Source organism: Tursiops truncatus, chromosome 3 (assembly GCF_011762595.2).
Source record: "Tursiops truncatus isolate mTurTru1 chromosome 3, mTurTru1.mat.Y, whole genome shotgun sequence".
Taxonomy (NCBI): Eukaryota; Metazoa; Chordata; class Mammalia; order Artiodactyla; family Delphinidae; genus Tursiops; species Tursiops truncatus.
The window spans coordinates 167,255,630-167,272,971 of NC_047036.1; the positions used below are offsets into that span (position 1 = coordinate 167,255,630).

The 17,342-nt window shown below is 50.1% G+C and overlaps 1 long non-coding RNA gene across 1 annotated transcript; it reads right to left on the minus strand.

The window, feature by feature from the left end:
- Nucleotides 1-279: 279 nt before the first annotated feature.
- Nucleotides 280-11,171, minus strand: LOC141278239 (uncharacterized). The gene is made up of 4 exons (XR_012330590.1): nt 10,921-11,171; nt 3,579-3,657; nt 2,087-2,187; nt 280-408 (listed from the first exon to the last, which is right to left on the minus strand). It is a non-coding gene; the product is annotated as an uncharacterized lncRNA (long non-coding RNA).
- Nucleotides 11,172-17,342: the final 6,171 nt, after the last annotated feature.

A 17,342-nucleotide genomic window follows, 5' to 3' on the forward strand; every position in this document is an offset into this window, starting at 1 on the left:
GTCTGTGACTTTGTGGGGCTGTCCCAAGAGTCCAGTTGTACTAGGGGTTTATTGTTTGATAATGTCTGATAGTGTTACTGAACCAAACTTGGGTCCACTTACCTGCACACAGTAAAGCCAATCTACTGACGTTTGGTTGTGGTGAAGGAAGTGCAGAGTTTATTGAGGGCAGCAAGAAGGAGTCCAGGTAGCTAGTACTTAAAGGGACTGAACTCCCTGAAAACTTTCAGGGAAAGGTTTTTAAGGGTTGTGGAGTGTGTAATCAGTTCATGGACATTCTTCTGATTGGTCGGTGGTGAGGTAATTGGGAGTCAACATCATCAACCTTCTGTTTCCAACAGGTCTGGGGTCTACGTGCTTGTGGGCAGCATACAGTTAGCTTCTTCCACCTGGTAGGTGTTTCATCATCTGCAAAACAGCTCAAAGGACATGGCTCAGAATATTATCTATAGCCCTTGAGCAGGAACTAAAGGTCCTTGACTTTGTTTCATGGCTAAACTATTATTATTTTGTCTTGTTTAACTGTTTTCCTTTCTTTCTGCATTTTCTTACTTCTCTGATTAAGTTTATGCTTTGGAACTTGGGAAAGGCCTAGGAGTCTAAAGTTTCTCTACAGACAAGAGGCAGGTGGAGAACATGGGGGTGGGGGGAGGGGGCAGTCTCTTCCGGGAAGGCTCCATAGGGTCCTCCTTGGTTATAATAACTTTATGACTCATCATCTAAGGCTCTAACCCTATAGAAAAGGGCTCAGATGCTTATCATTCCATAACTGAATCATTCACAGCCCTGGAGAACATGGAGTCACTCAAACAGGGTCTCTAAAGAACATTTAATCCAGGATTATTTACAGAGCTGTAGGCAGGGTGATGGGAAACCCTCAGGGCATACTGTGGGACCTGGTGGCTGCAACTGTGGGGAGCTCTTATCACGTCTAGGTCTGAGTGGGCGAAGGGAGAATGTGGTTCCTGGAATCCAGTGGGAGATAGGATTGCAAGGGGCTCAGGTGCTCAGCGGTAGTACAGCAGAACAGGAGCTGGGAGAATAAATACCCCAACCTCTTTCTCTGATCACCCACCACTGCTTCTCATTGGTTGAACCCGACAGGATCTGGCCAGTGGGAGATCATGGATTCTGTCTATGCAGATGAACCTCCTCTCCAGGGACATGGGCAAGGATGAGAAAGAGCTGAGTGGCTCTGGAGAAGAGGATGGGCAAATTGGGAATTTCCAATGCAAACCCAGGGCTCCAGCCTTCCTGGGGCCTGTCATCTGAGTTCTCCATAGAGTCTGGCCAGTTCACTGCTGTTCACTGATGCCAAGTGTGGGTTTCCTCATCTCTTGCTTTGGGGTAGGCTGGTACTCACTGCAAGATGCTGAGATTTGGGAGGAACCAAATCAGAGTGGTCATAATGACGTCCTCTGGAGGGAGAGAGTGGCCAGGTGACTCTGGCTAAGATTGAGCTACAATGTTTCCTTCCAGGATGGAGCCCAAAGTATTACCCTGATTTTCAAGACCCTCTCCAGCCCAGCTCCCAGCCTTTTTCTCCAGCATCTTCTCTCCCAACCTGGTTCTCCCAGCCCTGCCCACCTCTCCACCTGCACATCCTTACATTCAGCTGATTCAGTCTCAACACTCTTGGCACCAAGTCTTTGCCCACGCGGAGCTCCCTGCCAAGCACACCCTCCCACTGCACACCCCCTCTCCAAATCCTACCACTGTGAGCTCTGGGAGGTGACATGTGAGCTGAGGCTTGAAAATGAGGAGGAGCTCATCAAAGGAAGAGCCTGGGACAGAGTGTGTAAGGAGGAGGGCACTGAAAGTGCAAAGGTCCTGAGGTGGGGATGTGCTTGTGGATTGGAGGAACAGTAGGGAGGCTGGTGTGTCTGGAACAGAGTGGGGAGCAGAGGAGGAGGTGAGAACAGGAAGATCACAGAGGGGCTAGATTTGGGAGGCTGTTTTAGACCTTGGTGGGGAGTTTGAGCTTAAGTGCACCAAAAAACCTTTGGAGGGTGTTGTAGTCTGCTCAGGCTACTATGACAAAACACTATAGACTTGGAGATTTAAGCAGCAGATATGTATTTCTCACAGTTCTGGAGACTCTGAAGTCCAAGACTAAGGTGTCAGCAGATTCAATTCCTCGTGAGGGCTCTCTTCCTGAATTGCAGACAGCTGCCTTCTCACTGTGTCCTTGTGTGGAGAAGAGAGAGCTCTAGTTTCTCCTTCTTATGAGGGCACTAATTCTGTCATAAGGACCCCACCCTTGGGACCTCATGTAACCGTAGTTACCTCCCAAAGCTCCACCTCCAATTGCCATCCCACTGGGGGTCAGGGCTTCAACATATGATTTGGGGATGAGAGGGAGGACAAAAACATTGAGTCCTAACAGAGAGTTTGAATAAGTGAGTAAATGTTTGGGGCAATGAAAGAAAAAAGCAGATGAAGCTTATCTATAGCTGCAGTCTTGGTACAGCTGAGCCCGCTGACCACTAATGACACCCCATCTGCCTCAGTATTCCTTGAGATTGTCTCCTTCCCCTGGCCAGCCCTAGCCTGGCTCCCCTGCTGTGTGCTCCCATGGGGACAAGTCACCTCGGCTGATTGAGAGATATTGCGGTGGCAGTGCCCATCTCTGGCTCTATCTTAATGACACCCAAAGAGCTCCACAAAGCCAAACGCTCATCACAATTATTATAAAATATTAAAATGACTCACAAAATAAATTATTCACACACCTCATGTTCTGCTTCCAGGTGTTCAGGGACTAATGAGATTTTTTTAGGTGGGGAGCGGGGAGTGGCCCTTGGGAGGCCCTGAAAGATTGTCTACCAATGACATCACTGTAGAGGTGGACGCGGAGGCAGGACTGGGGCAAGACAGGATGACCGTTTATGCCCCACTGCTCTGCAGCATATAAAGGCTGGTATGCAGGCAGGGAGAGAGGGGCGAGTCTTCACTTTGTTTCTGCCTCCCCACAGGTGGCTGGAGAAAGTTGGGTCCATTGCAGGCAGCATGAAGGGCTTGGAGTTTTCAGAGTGCTGGGGGGTGGGGGGGGAGAGATAGAAACAAAAAGAGACAGGGATAGACAGAGGAGATAGAGCTAGAGGGACACAGAGACACATAGAGACACAGAAAGAGACATAGAGACAGACACACAGGGAGACAGAGACACATAGGGACAGAGAGAGACAGAGAGACTGAGGGACTAGATTAGAAGTTACTGGTATCAAATCATGATCCCCCGAATTGTCACTTAGGCAGGTAGAACCGAGACGGGGGTCAGGTGGGGCTTTGGGAAGTCAGGGTCCCCAGTGCGAGAGGCTCCTTCCACCAGAGGTCACAAAGATAGTAGCCGGGGTGGGAGTTCTGTGAAAAAACCATGTGGATTCCTGAAACCCCAGATTCTACAGCCCAGACTGTGTACGGTGTAGACTCCCTTTCAAGGAGTTGCAGTAGGCAGGGCACGGGAGATGCCGACACCTGCACCGTTCAGCACCGCGGACAGCGAGGCGCCCCTGTGACCCGGAGAGGCCACCTCTGCGGGGGGGTGGTCTCTGACCCCACTGAGCTTTCCCACTCACCTGTTCCCAGGGTCAGCAGTCATCTCTGTGAGGGAGGATGCTTGTCCCCTTTCGTTGGCAGGCAAACTGAGTCTCAGAGCTGTGAAGGCACATATACAAGGTCCCAGACCAGCCCCATGTGGGCTCTACTCCAGCATTTACTGTGTGCCTGACCCTGCACTGGGGACACAGCAGTGACTAAGGAAGACAAAAATTCCTGCCCCGTGAAGAAGACAGCTGATAGAGCAGCAACAATTTTTTCTTTTTTTCTGAAATACTTTCTGGTGAGGATTCTATGGAAAACAAAATGGGCTAATGGGCTAGAGAGAGACTAAGAGGTGGCTTTAGTTGGGGCAAGGGGGATCAGGGAAGCTCTTTCTAAGGAGTTGACATCTGAGCTGGGACCTCAAGCAAGTGGGGGAGCAGGCTGGGGGGAGGGTGCTCCAGGCAGGGGGCACAGCCAGTACAAAGGCCCCAGGGTCGGAGAAAGCTTGGTAAATTCAAGAAAGAGAAAGAAAACAAACAGAAGTCAAGGGAATTTTCAAACAAGTGGGTGCTGCAACCATGTAGTTTTGGGGGTGGGGAGTCTAAAGCAATACTCAAACAGAAAATCTAGGGGTCACTTGGTCATTGTTGAGAGCAAGGGATTGGACAAGTCTCTATGGAGTCCTGGGTTCAAATTCTTTTGCTATTTCCTACTGTGTGACCTAGGTAAGGGTTTGTCTGTGTTGGTTAGCTGTTGCTGCGTAACAAATTACCCCAAAACTTTGTGCCTTAAATGACACTATCTCAACTTCTTGGATCTGGGCATGGCTGAACAGGGTCCTGTGCTTCAGGCTGTAACAAGGTATCAGTCAGGGATGAAGTCTCAGCTGAATGTCTGACTGGGGCAGGATCTGCTTCCAATCTCCCATGGTTGTCAGCATTATTCAGTTCCTTACAGGTTGCTAGAAGGAGGGCCTCAGTTCCTCACTGGCTGTTGGCTGGAGGCCACTCCCAGGTCCTTGCCACTTGAGCTTCCCTACCATGGCAGGTTACTTCATCAAAACAGAGCCAGTAGAGAGAGTCCAGCAAGATGGATGTCACAGTCTTTTTATAACCCAACCGTGGAAGTGACATCTATCATTTTGGTTGTATTCTATTCATTAGAAACAAGGGGAGAGGATTACACATGGACAGGAGGACCGAGAGGCAAAATCCTTGGGTACATCTTTGTGAGCCGCCTACCACAGTGCCCTCTAGGAGCCTCAGTTTCCTCATCTGTAAAAAGGACAGTGAGTTCCTACTTTGGGAGGTGGGCATGGGGAGGATGCTGTGTAATGAATCATAGAAACGTTCTGGGTATAGTAGGTCAACTTTAAACCTATCGACTCCTGGAGACACAAGTATGAGATTCAAACCCCTGAACTGGAAATTCCCTGTAGTCTATCCCTCTAGTCTGAGGTGAGGTTAACCAGGGCAGACCTCAAGCTTTGCAGAACAGTCCCTGACTTTCCAAATGCAGTCGTTTGTTAACTCATGGCTCACCCAGAGTATTCATTTCCAGTGGCTGCCAACAGGTATTGTCACATTTCTGGAGACTGGAAGTCTGAGACTAAGGTGTTGGCTGGGTTGGTCCCTTGTGAGGGAAGGATCTGTTCCATGCCTCTCTCCTTGGCTTGTAGATGTTTGTCTACATGTTCACAAAGCTTTTTCCCTATGTGCATGTCTGTGTCCAAATTTCCCTCTTTTATAAGGACACCAATCATATTGAATTAGGGACCCACACTCCACCAGTATGACCTCACCTTAACTGAACTAACTACATCTGCAACCACTCTATTTCCAAATAAGATTACATTGGGAGTTCTTGGGGGTTATGACTTCAACATATGAACTTGGGGAGAATCAAATCCAACACATAACACCTGTCAATGGAAGACTCTTCTCTCTCTGTCTCTGTCTCTGTTTCTCTGTCTGTCCATCTGTCTCTCTGTTTCACAGTCTCTCTGTCTCTGCTTCTAAGTGTTCGCGTGTCCTTTTCTTTCTCCCTCTCTCTCCAAGCTCATTCCTGCCCCAGGACCCTTACATGTGCTGTATACCCTCTGCTTGGAAAGCCCCTGGCTTTTGCAGGTATAGCTTCTTCTCAGCTCAGATGGTACATCCTCAGGTACCTCTACCTCACCTACAATCATCCTCTATCATCTTGCTGTTTTTCAAATATACCAAGCATGTTCCTGCCCCAGGGTCTTTGCCCTGGCTATTTCTTCTGCTTGGAACACCCTTTGTTCACATGGCTTCTTCCTTCGTCTTCTTCCGGTCTCAGCTCAAGCATCACCATCACCGTATTAGCTAGAGTCTCCCTCCTCCACTCACTCCCAGAGTCCCACCTCCCTGCTCTGTTTTTCTCCCATTGCACATTTCTCAGCTGGATAGATTATAACCCATTGGTTTAACTGTTTCTTGTCGGTCTCCACCCAAGACTGTCGTGTATTGACCGTTTTGGTCCCTGCTGTGTCCTCATCTCCTAGGAGAGGGCCTGGCTCACAGCATGTGATCAATCAATGTTTCTGGAATCAGTGAATTGTATGGCTAATCAGAAGATTTTATAACAACTACCCAGACTTCTGTCATTGTGGAAGCTTGGAGTTTGCTGATGAATTTCAGGCACAGAATCTTAGAATTGTCACCAAATCTTAGAATCAAAAAGAAAGGACTCTTGGAATCCTCCTGTTCCAGTTTCCTCCATGTCATCCCAAGCGTGGTTCTCTAGGTTGCCTTGGCTACCTCCAGTGATGGGGACCTCATTACCACCTAAGGCAGCCCATTCAGGTTTTGGATAGTTCCACTGGCATGAAAATCCTTCCTAAGAACTGAGCCCACGTTTTTCACCTTGAGATTCCCTTTGGTTTCTGAACTTCCCCTCCCCAGCTTCCTGCAAAACCAGTCAACTCCCTCTGCGACCCTGGGAGTTGGTGGGGAGGGAAGGAAGGGTTTGAGTGCAAGAATCCTGTTTTCTGAGGCTCATTGCCCCATTCTTCAGCCTTCCCTGAACATTTCAGATAAAGAAGATAGCTGAGGTGTTAGCTGATAACTAAAGTGTGAGCTGATAACTAAGGTGTGAGCTGGTAATGAAAAGGTTAACGGATAAGGGAAGTACTGGATGATAAGAAAAATCCTGGAAGAAATCTAGACGGTTAGGTAAGAACTAAAGTGCTTTAGCCAACAATCCCCCACCTCCCTTTCTCCCTCCTTTCCTTCTCGAGCATTTATTTATTTATTTTTATTTTTTATTTTTTTGCGGTACGCGGGCCTCTCACCGCTGTGGCCTCTCCCGTCGCGGAGCACAGGCTCCGGACGCGCAGGCCCAGCAGCCGTGGCTCACGGGCCCGGCCGCTCTGCGGCATGCAGGATCCTCCCGGACCCCGGGGCACGAACCCGCGTCCCATGCATCGGCAGGCAGACTCTGAACCACTGCGCCACCAGGGAAGCCCTCGAGCATTTATTGAGCACCTACTATGTGCCAGGCCCAGTGCTGGGAGTGGGAGTTACAAAAAAGGATCAGATGCAATCTCTCCTTTGGGGCATTCAAATCCCACACACCTGAGATCTAAGCTCTCTCGGAAGCCCCAGAGCCAGCAAAGTCTTTAAGACACCAAGGCACAAAGCTATGATGGTGGAATGGCGGGCAGTGGGCAGATTTCTTCCCCCAGCTCCTGCCTGCTGGTGGGTGAAGTGAACCTCTGAGTCTGTCCCTGCTGTTGGCACTTCTGGGCCGGCTCCTGTCTCTCCTGTGTGGGTGGCGAGTGACTTCATCTGGCCCAGTGGCTGTCACTCAGCCCCAGTCAGACGGGAGACAACACAGTTGCCATGGAGACGAATATACTTCCCCCTGTGGGGTGGTGGTGAGCCAAGGGAGCCAGAAACCATGTGTGGATGTGTGAATTCGGCACAAAGTGACCCAGGCCTGGTGACTCAAGTTGGGGGGGGAGGGGGGGAGGTTTAACTCCTTCACTGCCGCTGCCCCCTCCTCTGTATTCACAGTCTGGGTCTTTGGGGAACCAGGGTTTCAGCATCAGAGTTGAGAGTGTTAGTTCAGAGTGTCTCAAGCCTGGCTCTCCCTCCAGGCAAACTAACCTCTCCATGCCTCAGCTTCCTCATCCAGAAAGCGGGCATGAGAAGATGTACTCATCTAAACATTCATTGAATGAACACTTATTGAAGCCTGCTATGTGCCAGGCACTGTTCTAGCAGCTCCCACGGGGCTCCTGGATCAGACAACAAAGAACGAACTGAATTAAAGAAAAATCAGAAAGTGGTGTTCAGAGAAGAGCAAAGGGAGGGATGCGATAGGGAGTGAAGGAGGGAGGGCGGGGAGCATGTAACTGGGGGTCAGGGAGGAGTTCTGAAAAAAGGTGACATTTGAGCTGAGACTTCACGGGTGAGGAGAAATCAGACATAGGAATGTCTGGGAGAAAAGCGTTCCAGGTTGAGGGCACAGCCTGTGCAAATGTCCTGGGGCAGGACTGTGCCTGGTGTATTGGAGGAACAATGAAGGAAACCCACGTCGCTGGAGCAGAGTGAGCGAGGGGGAGAGAGGGAGGAGGGGAGGGCAAGGAGGGGGCAGGTCCACAGATTTGGGAGCTGTGGTGGGGAGGACTTGGGCTTGTACCCTGAGGGAGGTGGGAGCCCTGGACGGGTGTGGGCAGAGGAGAGGGAGAGGCACCTGACTCAGGTGCTCACAGGGGTCCTCTAGGGGCTTCAGGGAAGACAGATTGTGGGGAGCGAAGGAGAGAACCAGGAGACCAAGGTAGAGGTAACTGCCCTGGTCCAGAGAAGCACTGATGGGGGCCCATGAGGCGGAGGGTGCCTCTGCTGGCTTTGCTGTATCTTTTAGTATGGTTGTGCTGGAACATTAAATATTGAAATACACAGAATTTTATTATAAAGAATATTCTTTCTATTTCTCCTTTATATTATAACTAGCAAGTTATATGTTTTTGAAATGACATGTGTAGGTCAGTTACGTTGCCTATGAATTTTACTCTAGGATGTGCTGAGACTGGGGTGGTAAGGCCCATGTGATAAGGCCTGGCATATAGTAAGGACTCAGTAATCAGGGCCTTGGAGTCCCAGGACAGAGGTGGGAGGAAGGCAGGGTCCTCTCCAGGCTCCTGGGTATTCCAGACACGTCGAAGCCCAATGTCTCAAGGACTCAATCATGGGCTCCCTATAGGTCTCTTTTTGTGGATTGAGAAACAGACTTCCAGAGAGGGCAAGCCATTTTCCTAATGTCACACAGCCTGTCATGGTGAACCTAAGATTTAAGCCCTGGCTGTTTGGGCCAGTTCAGATGCCATGGGTGACAAATACTGGCTCTGCTTTGGGGGGACCCCTGCTCCCCACTCCCAGCCTGACCCCACCCTGGCATACTTCTTGCTCTAGAGCGACCCTGAGCTGGTTAGTGGGAATGTCACGTCCCTCAGCCACAGTGATTGGTTCAGAGGTGGCCATGTGACCTGAGCCAAGCCAGTCAGAATTATCCATGGTCTTTGCTGGAACCAACAGGCAAGAGGGTTTTCATTTCTGCTTGCCTGGCTGACTGGGAAGAGAAATAAGTCTGGAGCTTGGGGTCTCTTTTGACTCTATGAATGGGGGGCCTGACTGTGAATGAAGCTCACCTAGAGGAAACCCAAGCTGAAACACTGAAACAGACCTCCAATAACATCAGCTCAACTCCTGGATCCAGCTATGCCTGAAGCTGGACCCTGGAATTTGCAGTTGCTGGAATCTGTTTATATGTTTTTCTTCCCAGACCTGTTAAATTTCCATTTCTCACACCCGAAACAGAGCCACGGCAGCAGGTTTCATCTCTCAAACTCCATGCCCTATCACAGTGCCACCCTTTCTTCATGTGTTGGGCAGACATTATTAAAGGGCACAAGAAAAATTTAGGGCATGATATATTTATTATCTTGATTGTGGTGATGGTTTCATGGACATATATATATGTCATACCCTATCAAAGTACACACTTTTGCCTATTTACATGTCAATTATGCCTCGATAAAGGCATATGTTTTAAAAATAGCCTCAATAGCTATATCTCAGCTCCTGGGTCCAGCCAGACTTGGAAAAAGAGAACTTTGGGCTTTTCAGATACATTAGCCAGTACATGGCCTCTTGGGGAAAGAATAACAATTATATTAATTTTATTTTATTGTCAGTTTTGTTAGCCCTCCTCTCTCTCTCTCTCTCTCTCCCTCTCTCTCTCTCTCTCTCTCTCTCCCTCTCTCTCTCACCTCACAACCTAGATATAAGAGAAGGCCAAGAGGACGCAGTTGGATGATGTGATGCCTCAAAAAATGTGTCCAGAAAACTGCTGTGGCTAAAGAGTTTATGTTCAGACTCATCTGGGAAACTGTTCAACAGGTATCTCTTTTGCAGGACTTGTCAGAGCCTTTAAAATACAAATGGGACAACTCTGAGGCTTTCTGTACACAGTGTTCCAGAGATCCCCAGCAGGATTGGGTCCCAGATGCTCACAACAGACACTGCTCATTGATGTTCCCGTATTGGCTCCTTCCCTTGCCTGTCTCCATCTCCCCTCCCTTTCTGCTGCTTCCTGGAATCACCATCCATGTAACACTTCCTCCACCCAGACAACCTCATACACTACTCTTTCAGAACCCAAAGCCCTAAGTCCCCTCCCACTTGGACATCATTGTTCATTTGCTTTTATTCTCTCCTCCATTGGAAAACATCAGAAAGACCAGAAGACGCTGTTCCTTCCGGCCTGGGGAAAAAATCTCTCACAACTGCACCCTCTCCTCGCAAATCCTTCCTCTGAGCCTTTGTCGATGCTGTGCCCCCCTGCCTAGAACACCCTTCCTTTCCACCTAACCAAATCCTCATTCTGCAGGTCAGGATTTCCCTCAATATTGCGGCCCAGAGTGATTCTGGATGATTACATAAATAGCGTTAATTCACATGGGGAGAAATGAGTCCCTTTCCAATCCTTCATTACTTCTGATGATGCAAAGGAGAGAGTGCTGGGAACTCAGGGGGTTTTAACCCTTCTCTCTCACTCATCGTCTTGTAAGCAAGGTGAGATCAGGCTGCAACCCCCAGCCTTGAGGGGGCAGTGACTCCTTGCTAGATGGAATAACTGTGTTTTGTTTCCATCATGTGTTTTGTCACCCACTTCTATTTGGGCAGGTGCAACCAGCTTTTCATTTGCAGGAGGGAAGCAGAGACTCTGTTTTTAAATACACTTACTTGTGAAGACATGAGTCAGTGGAAGGCAGATATTAAATAAATTGTGGAACAGGTGGGGTGCTGACGTGCCAACAACCATTACCAATGATGCTTGGGAAATGCTCACCTCTTTCAGGAAGCCCTCCTGGATTGCCCCTGGCCAAGCCTGCAGGGTCTTAGCTTTGCCTCCGAAGGCCCCACCATTTCCTATGAGGGCCCCTCACGTTGGCACAGGCACGATGCAATTTTCATCTCCGAAGGGCAACGTAGAGTGGATGACAGGTGTCTCTGGGCCTCAGTCTCCCTGCCTGTGCCAGGAGGAGGGCCCTGGGGGCGGCGGCAGCACTGGGATCCGGGGGACAGGCGCCTCCGTGCCAGCTGGGCTTGCCTCCCGCAGCTGCTGGCGTTGCCATGGTTACCGAGCAAGCATTTCTCTCCCCCCCACCCCGCCCGCCAGCCCCTCACCCTCGGACCAGGCCCTTCCAGGGACCGAGGCTCCTGGGTGTCATGGAAACGGTTTCCAGGCACCCGCAGCGGGGGTTCTCATTGGCTGGCTGCGCCTGCAGGCAAAGGTCTCCCCCAGGGTCACTGCTAGGGGCTGGAACTGGGTTTCTTCAAGGTTCCAGGCACGTGAAGGGGATGTTGCCTGTGAGATCTTGATTTATAGCTCACTCCCTCTGGGGCTGCTCAGAGTGTCAGGAGCCACCTGGGTGGGACTGGGACCTTTAGCCCCTCCCTGCTAAACTGCCCAAAGTCCCCAACAAAAACCTCTGTTCTAAGTCAATGCACTGGGCTCGCTCTGCAAATGTGGCTCTGAGAGGAGCCACCAGGCAGCCCTTCCCCCTTCTTCTAGAATCTTCTTTCAGCACTGGTGGCTGCTCTGCACAGAGCAGGGGCTAGGGGCCAGGACTCTGTACTCAGGAGCAGGGGAGATCACGGCTGGGACTGGACCCTGGGGGATTAAAAAAATAAAATAATAATAATAACAGCAGCTAACACACTTCTTAGGGCAACACCTGCGTGCCCAGCCCTATATTGGAAATAAACAGCATAGGAACTCATTTAATTCTTAAGGGGTAGGTACATTACCCCCATTTTAGAGATGGAGAAACTGAGGCTCAGAGAGGACAAATGCTTTTCCCAAGGTCACACAGAATGAACTCAAAGGGCAACCTGGGATTTAAACTTGGGCCACGTGGCTCCAGGGTCAACCATTTTCACTGCTAGGCTCTTTGATGCCTCTGATAATATGATTGAATGTTCTGAGGTGACATCTGCCATTGGCAATGGGGACAGGGGTCTGAGACTAAGAGAGAGATGCCAGGAGGGGGTTGGGGCCTTGGGTAGCCAGAGGGGGACACGGGCACTGCCAAAGAGAGGTTTGGGGAGGCTTCAGACCCTTCTAAAATTTCCATCAGGGACTGTGGAGCCCCCCCAAAGAAACTGAAAACCCAAGTTTAAGAAGTGAGTGCACTGTGCAAAGCCAGGCTCAAGATGGTCCCCTCAAACCCCCAGCTACCCCATCCCTTCCAAACAGACACTGCAGCTGAGCCCCCTATCCCTGGAAATTCTGGAAGGAAACCCAGGGCAAGAGGGGTCTGAGGAGGGAAAGTGACAGGGCAGCAAATGTTTTATGATAACCCCTGTGTATCCAGCCCTGGACTGTGAGGTCCCCAAGGGACCCCAGGATGGCAGGGATACAGAGCTGGACACAGACTCACCCAGCCCCTTGGGGTCAAGGAGAAGGGACCCAGAGGGCTGGGAGACTGGAACAAACTAGGATTAAGAGCATGAACAGGAATTTGCCAAGCAAAGAGAGGAGAGTTCTAGGCAGAGAGAAGGTGACCCATGGAGTGGGTGGAGCATGGAGGAGATTGCTATAGGCTGAATGTTTGTGTCCTCTCCAAATTCTTACATTGAAACCTAATCCCTGATGTGATGGTACTAGGAGGTGAGGCCTTTGAGAGGTGCTTAGGTCATGAGGGTGGAGTCCTTATGAATGAGATGAGTGCCCTTATAAAAGAGACCCCAGAGAGCTCCCTTACCCTTTCTGCCATGCGAGAACACAGTGAGAAGACGGTTGTCTACGAACCAGGAATCATTTGGTGTCTGAACTCGGCAGCACCAAATATGCCAACATCTTGATCTTGGACTTACAGCCTTCAGAACTGTGAGAAGTGCCTTGTTTATAAGCCACCCAGTCTATGGCATTCTGTTATAGCAGCCCAACCGGACTAAGGTTGACTATGCAAAGAAAATCAGGAGGGCTTCTTGGAGGAGGTGATATTTGATCAGAGACTTGGAGGATGAGGAGGAGCCGGCCATGGGGAGATCTGGGGAGAAGACTGTTCCAGGCAGAGGGGACAGCATGAGCAAAGACTTTTAGGCTGGACCATGCCTGGTGTGTTCCAAAACCAGCAGGAAGGCTGGCGTGGCTGGAACAGAGTGAGAGGAGGCGAGGGTAGGGAGGTAGCTGGGACAAAACCTCAGAGGTGCCATTGCACTAGTCAAGGCGAGTGATGACGGTGGCCTGGCCCAGGCAGTGGCAGCAGGAGTGGGATAGAGCAAAGTGCTTGAATTCAAGGTATCATTTGGAGATAAAGCCCCAGGCCTCACTGATGGAAGGACATGGTGAGGGAGAGGCTGAAAGAATTAGGGATGACAGTCAGCTGTGGGACTCTTTCCTCCCTGGCACAGAGAAATCATCAGGCAAGTTTTGGTCGCAGACAGATGGTAGGACCAGAAGGTGACTCAGTGCCACCCAGCCTCCCAGAGATGTCACCGTGCCTCGCAGTGTCCCAGCTCCCAACTGCCGGTAACATGCGGCCCAGATGTTCCATCCTGGGGACAACTGTGCCGGGCCTTCCCCAGCACCAAGCAGGTTTCGTCTGCAGCAGTGACAACTTCTTGGGTGCCTCTGATGGGGAGGCAGTAGGGCAGTGCGGGGCTAAGGGGAGGACCCTTCTTGGCCAGGAAGCTGTCGCCAGCTGTCACAGGGAGGGGGCACATGGGCAGCAGACCCCAGAGTGTCTGGCATGGTGCTGGATTTGGGGTCTTGAACCATCAGATAGGAACCCCTCCCTGGAAGAAGGAAAGGTTGGGGTCCCACACCAGACACTTGGGGCCCACAATTTCCAATTGCAAATTCTACTTCCAAGGCTTTGTCCCAGCATTCCCTGGCCCGGGAGTGGCCTAGTCCCTTCCCCTTTCATTCAATCCCTCAACAATTATTGAGCACCTACTGTGTACCAAGCACTGTTCCATGCACGAGGAAGATATCAGTGACTGAAGTAGACCAACAAAAGAAAACAAACCGGGCTTCCTTGGTGGCGCAGTGGTTGAGAATCCGCCTGCCAATGTAGGGGACACGGGTTCGAGCCCTGGTCCGGGAGGATCCCACATACCGTGGAGCAACTAAGCTCATGCGCCACAGCTACTGAGCCTGCGCTCTGGAGCCAGCAAGCCACACTACAGAGCCCGTGCTCTGCGATGAGAGACGCCACCGCAATGAGAGGCCCGTATACCACAACAAAGAGTGGCCCCGCTTGCCGCAACTAGAGAAAAGCCCGTGTGCAGCGACTAAGACTCAATGCAGCCAAAAACAAATAAATAAATTAATTAATTAAAAAAAAAAGAAAACAAACCAACCAACCCCCGACCTCATGGAGCTCAGTCTAGTGTGAGAGGCAGGCAGTGAAGTAACGAATGGGCAAATAAAATATTTTCAAAGAATGTAAGTGCTGGGAAGGATACAGAACATGTTGTGATGTGAAAGGAAAGACAGGGAAACTTCTTTAGCTGGGATTAGTCATGGTGGGCCTCTGGGAAGAGGTGGCATTAAGCTGAAACAGGAAGAAGAGCCAGCTATGGGAAGAATGAGGGGAGGTCCTTCCAGACAGAGGAAACAGCAAGTGCAAAAGCCCTGGGGCAGGATAGTTCCTGGCAAGTAGGCAGAAGAGCGAGGGGACCCTTGTGGTGGGTACTGAGTGAGCGGGGGGGTGGGGGGGGAAGGAGGGGAGGGCCGGGAGGTGAGCAGTGGCTGTGGTGTGGTGGTGGTGGTGATGGTGGGCAATCCTACAGGGGCGTGGCTTTAGCCAGGTGTCAGTAGTGCTCTCTGTATAGAGAGACCCGGGGAAGAGGAGCAGGTGTGTGCAGGATGTTTCCCAACAGACCTCAGAGAGGGTGAGGCATTTGCCTACAGACACAGCAACTAACACACCAACCTGGCCTTTCCCCACCACCCTGATATACTGGGGCCCTAGAACCCAATAGGAAATTTTCTCCAAGTCCAAAAAATTTTTTTTTTAAATTTCAAGAAGCTCTGCACGGCCAGCTCTGTCATATCTGTTCAGGGAGCCAGCAGAGGAAGAAGAGGGGAAGAAAGAAAGAAAAACAGAAAAGCTCAATATTTCTGTTGTCCTTATCCAAATAAATTGAGATGTATTTGTGAAAGTGTCAAGGAAACCTCCAAGAGTGAACTATAAAATCACACAGCTGCTCGGCAGGCCCGTGACGGACAGCTCAGATTAATGTAGCTGTATTTTTATGGTCTGTTAACAGTTGATATGGGTTTTAAATATATTATCTTCCATTGTATTGTCTGTCATTTAAAAAACTGCTCATGTCTCCTGTGTTTGCTTTTAAAAGGTTCTTATAGAACATTCCACCACTGAGCTCCCAAATCTTTTCCTTTTTTTCCTATAGATATATCATCACAGGTCTTCTTCTCCCCCCACCCCCGAGCTAGGTTTTCCCTGGTACTTTCATGGGTAATTTACCACAGAACCTGTTGGAACCCCCTGAGTTTCTTAATTCAGGGAGCAGCTGCCGGAGGCTGGATTCTTGTCTAGTTGGTGATTTCTGAGGTGTGTGGATGGAGCTGCTCCAGATGGGACACGTTTCCATGTCTATCAAAAGGGGCCTGACCTCGGAGGGCTCAGAATCTGTTTATGGAGACTTGTAGTAACCAGCTAATGCTGTGATCATGCCGTATAACAAACATCCCCTGCCCCTGCCTGCTGCCCTGCGCTCTCAGTGGCTTATAACAACAGACACTGGTTTCTTGCTTCCAGGTCTCCGCTCTCTCTCTTGGTGAACTCATCCACTCCTGCAGCTTTGGCGATTCCTACCAAGTCTGATCCCAAGCCCTGAACAGCTTTCTGTGCTCCAGACAAGAATAGCCAGCTTGTCCCACCTCTGGTTCAACATTACAAACCTTCCTGTCCTCTTCTTAGGAATGGCTCCATCAACCCATCTCACATCCCCTTTGATCAAAGACCTGGGCATCCACTGCCCCTCCTCCCACGTCCTCACCCATCATCTATCAGTTTCGACATCCTATCCATTCTATCCTCTAAATCTCTCTCTTATCCATCCACTCCTTTCCCTTCCCACAGCCTCTGATCCACTCAATTTCACCTTAACTTTATCTCTGGACAACAGAAATCACCTCCTTCCTGGTCTCATGGTCTCCATTTTCTCCCCCTCCAATTTACTCTCCCTAAGGTGACTAGAGTAATTATTTTTTAAAAATTTAACCTGATCAAATCTCTCTTCTGCTCAAATCCTCCTGTGGATCCCCAGAGGATAAAATCTAAGCCCCTCGACCTGCTCTTCAATGTCTTCATATAGGACCCCCATTAAGTCTTTCTCCTTCTCCCTAAATTCTCTCCTGTCATAATGCTACACTCTAGCCTGTTTCACTAATTCTTAACCTCCCCACCCAAATCCCTAGCTCTTTCCGACATTCAAACCTTTGCACATGTTTTTCCCTCTGCTTGGAATTCCCTTCCACATCACAAACTCCTATGCATCCTGCATGACCCAGCCTCCATTGCCTTTCCTCCAGCAGAGGGCACCTTCAATCTGTACCTCACTCTACAACCAGGATTTATGGCTCCCATGAGCCTAAAGCAAGTTCTGCATTTGCTTGTTGTCTTCCCAACTAGACAATGACCTCCCTGTAGGCAAGGGCTGCATTTTCCTCTTCTGGGCACTGCCAGCCCTCACCCCAGGAATAAGCATGGCTCTAAATACACAGAGCAAAGGAGATGGCCTAGTACGAGGCATTAATTACAGAGTCAGGATGATTAGAAGCAAGGCTGGTAGACTGCAGAAGTTCAGGCAACCACAGAACCATAAATAACGATGTACTAATTGTGCAGGAAAGACAATTAGGGAGGGAGGTTTTGAGTCACTGGGTCCACGGTCTGGGCAATTAGACATCGGGCCATATATAAAGGATGTGCTTAATCACTTGGTTCGGACGATTAACAGGGCACCCGAGAAATAATAAAGCAAAATGCCATCATGCAGCCAGGCACAGAGCCAGGTGGTGCAGCCTTGAGGACTGGAGTCTGGCTGCCCAGACTCGAATCTTCCTGTGGGACCTTGAGCAAGAGACTTCCCCTTGCTAAGCCTCATTCTTCTCATCTGTAAAATGGGGATGTCCATGGTGCCTGCCCCAGAGGGTTGACCAAGGCCATGTGGATGATGTCACACAAAAGCATCGTTATTACAAACAGCAGCAAGGCATCCCGCTAGGGGATG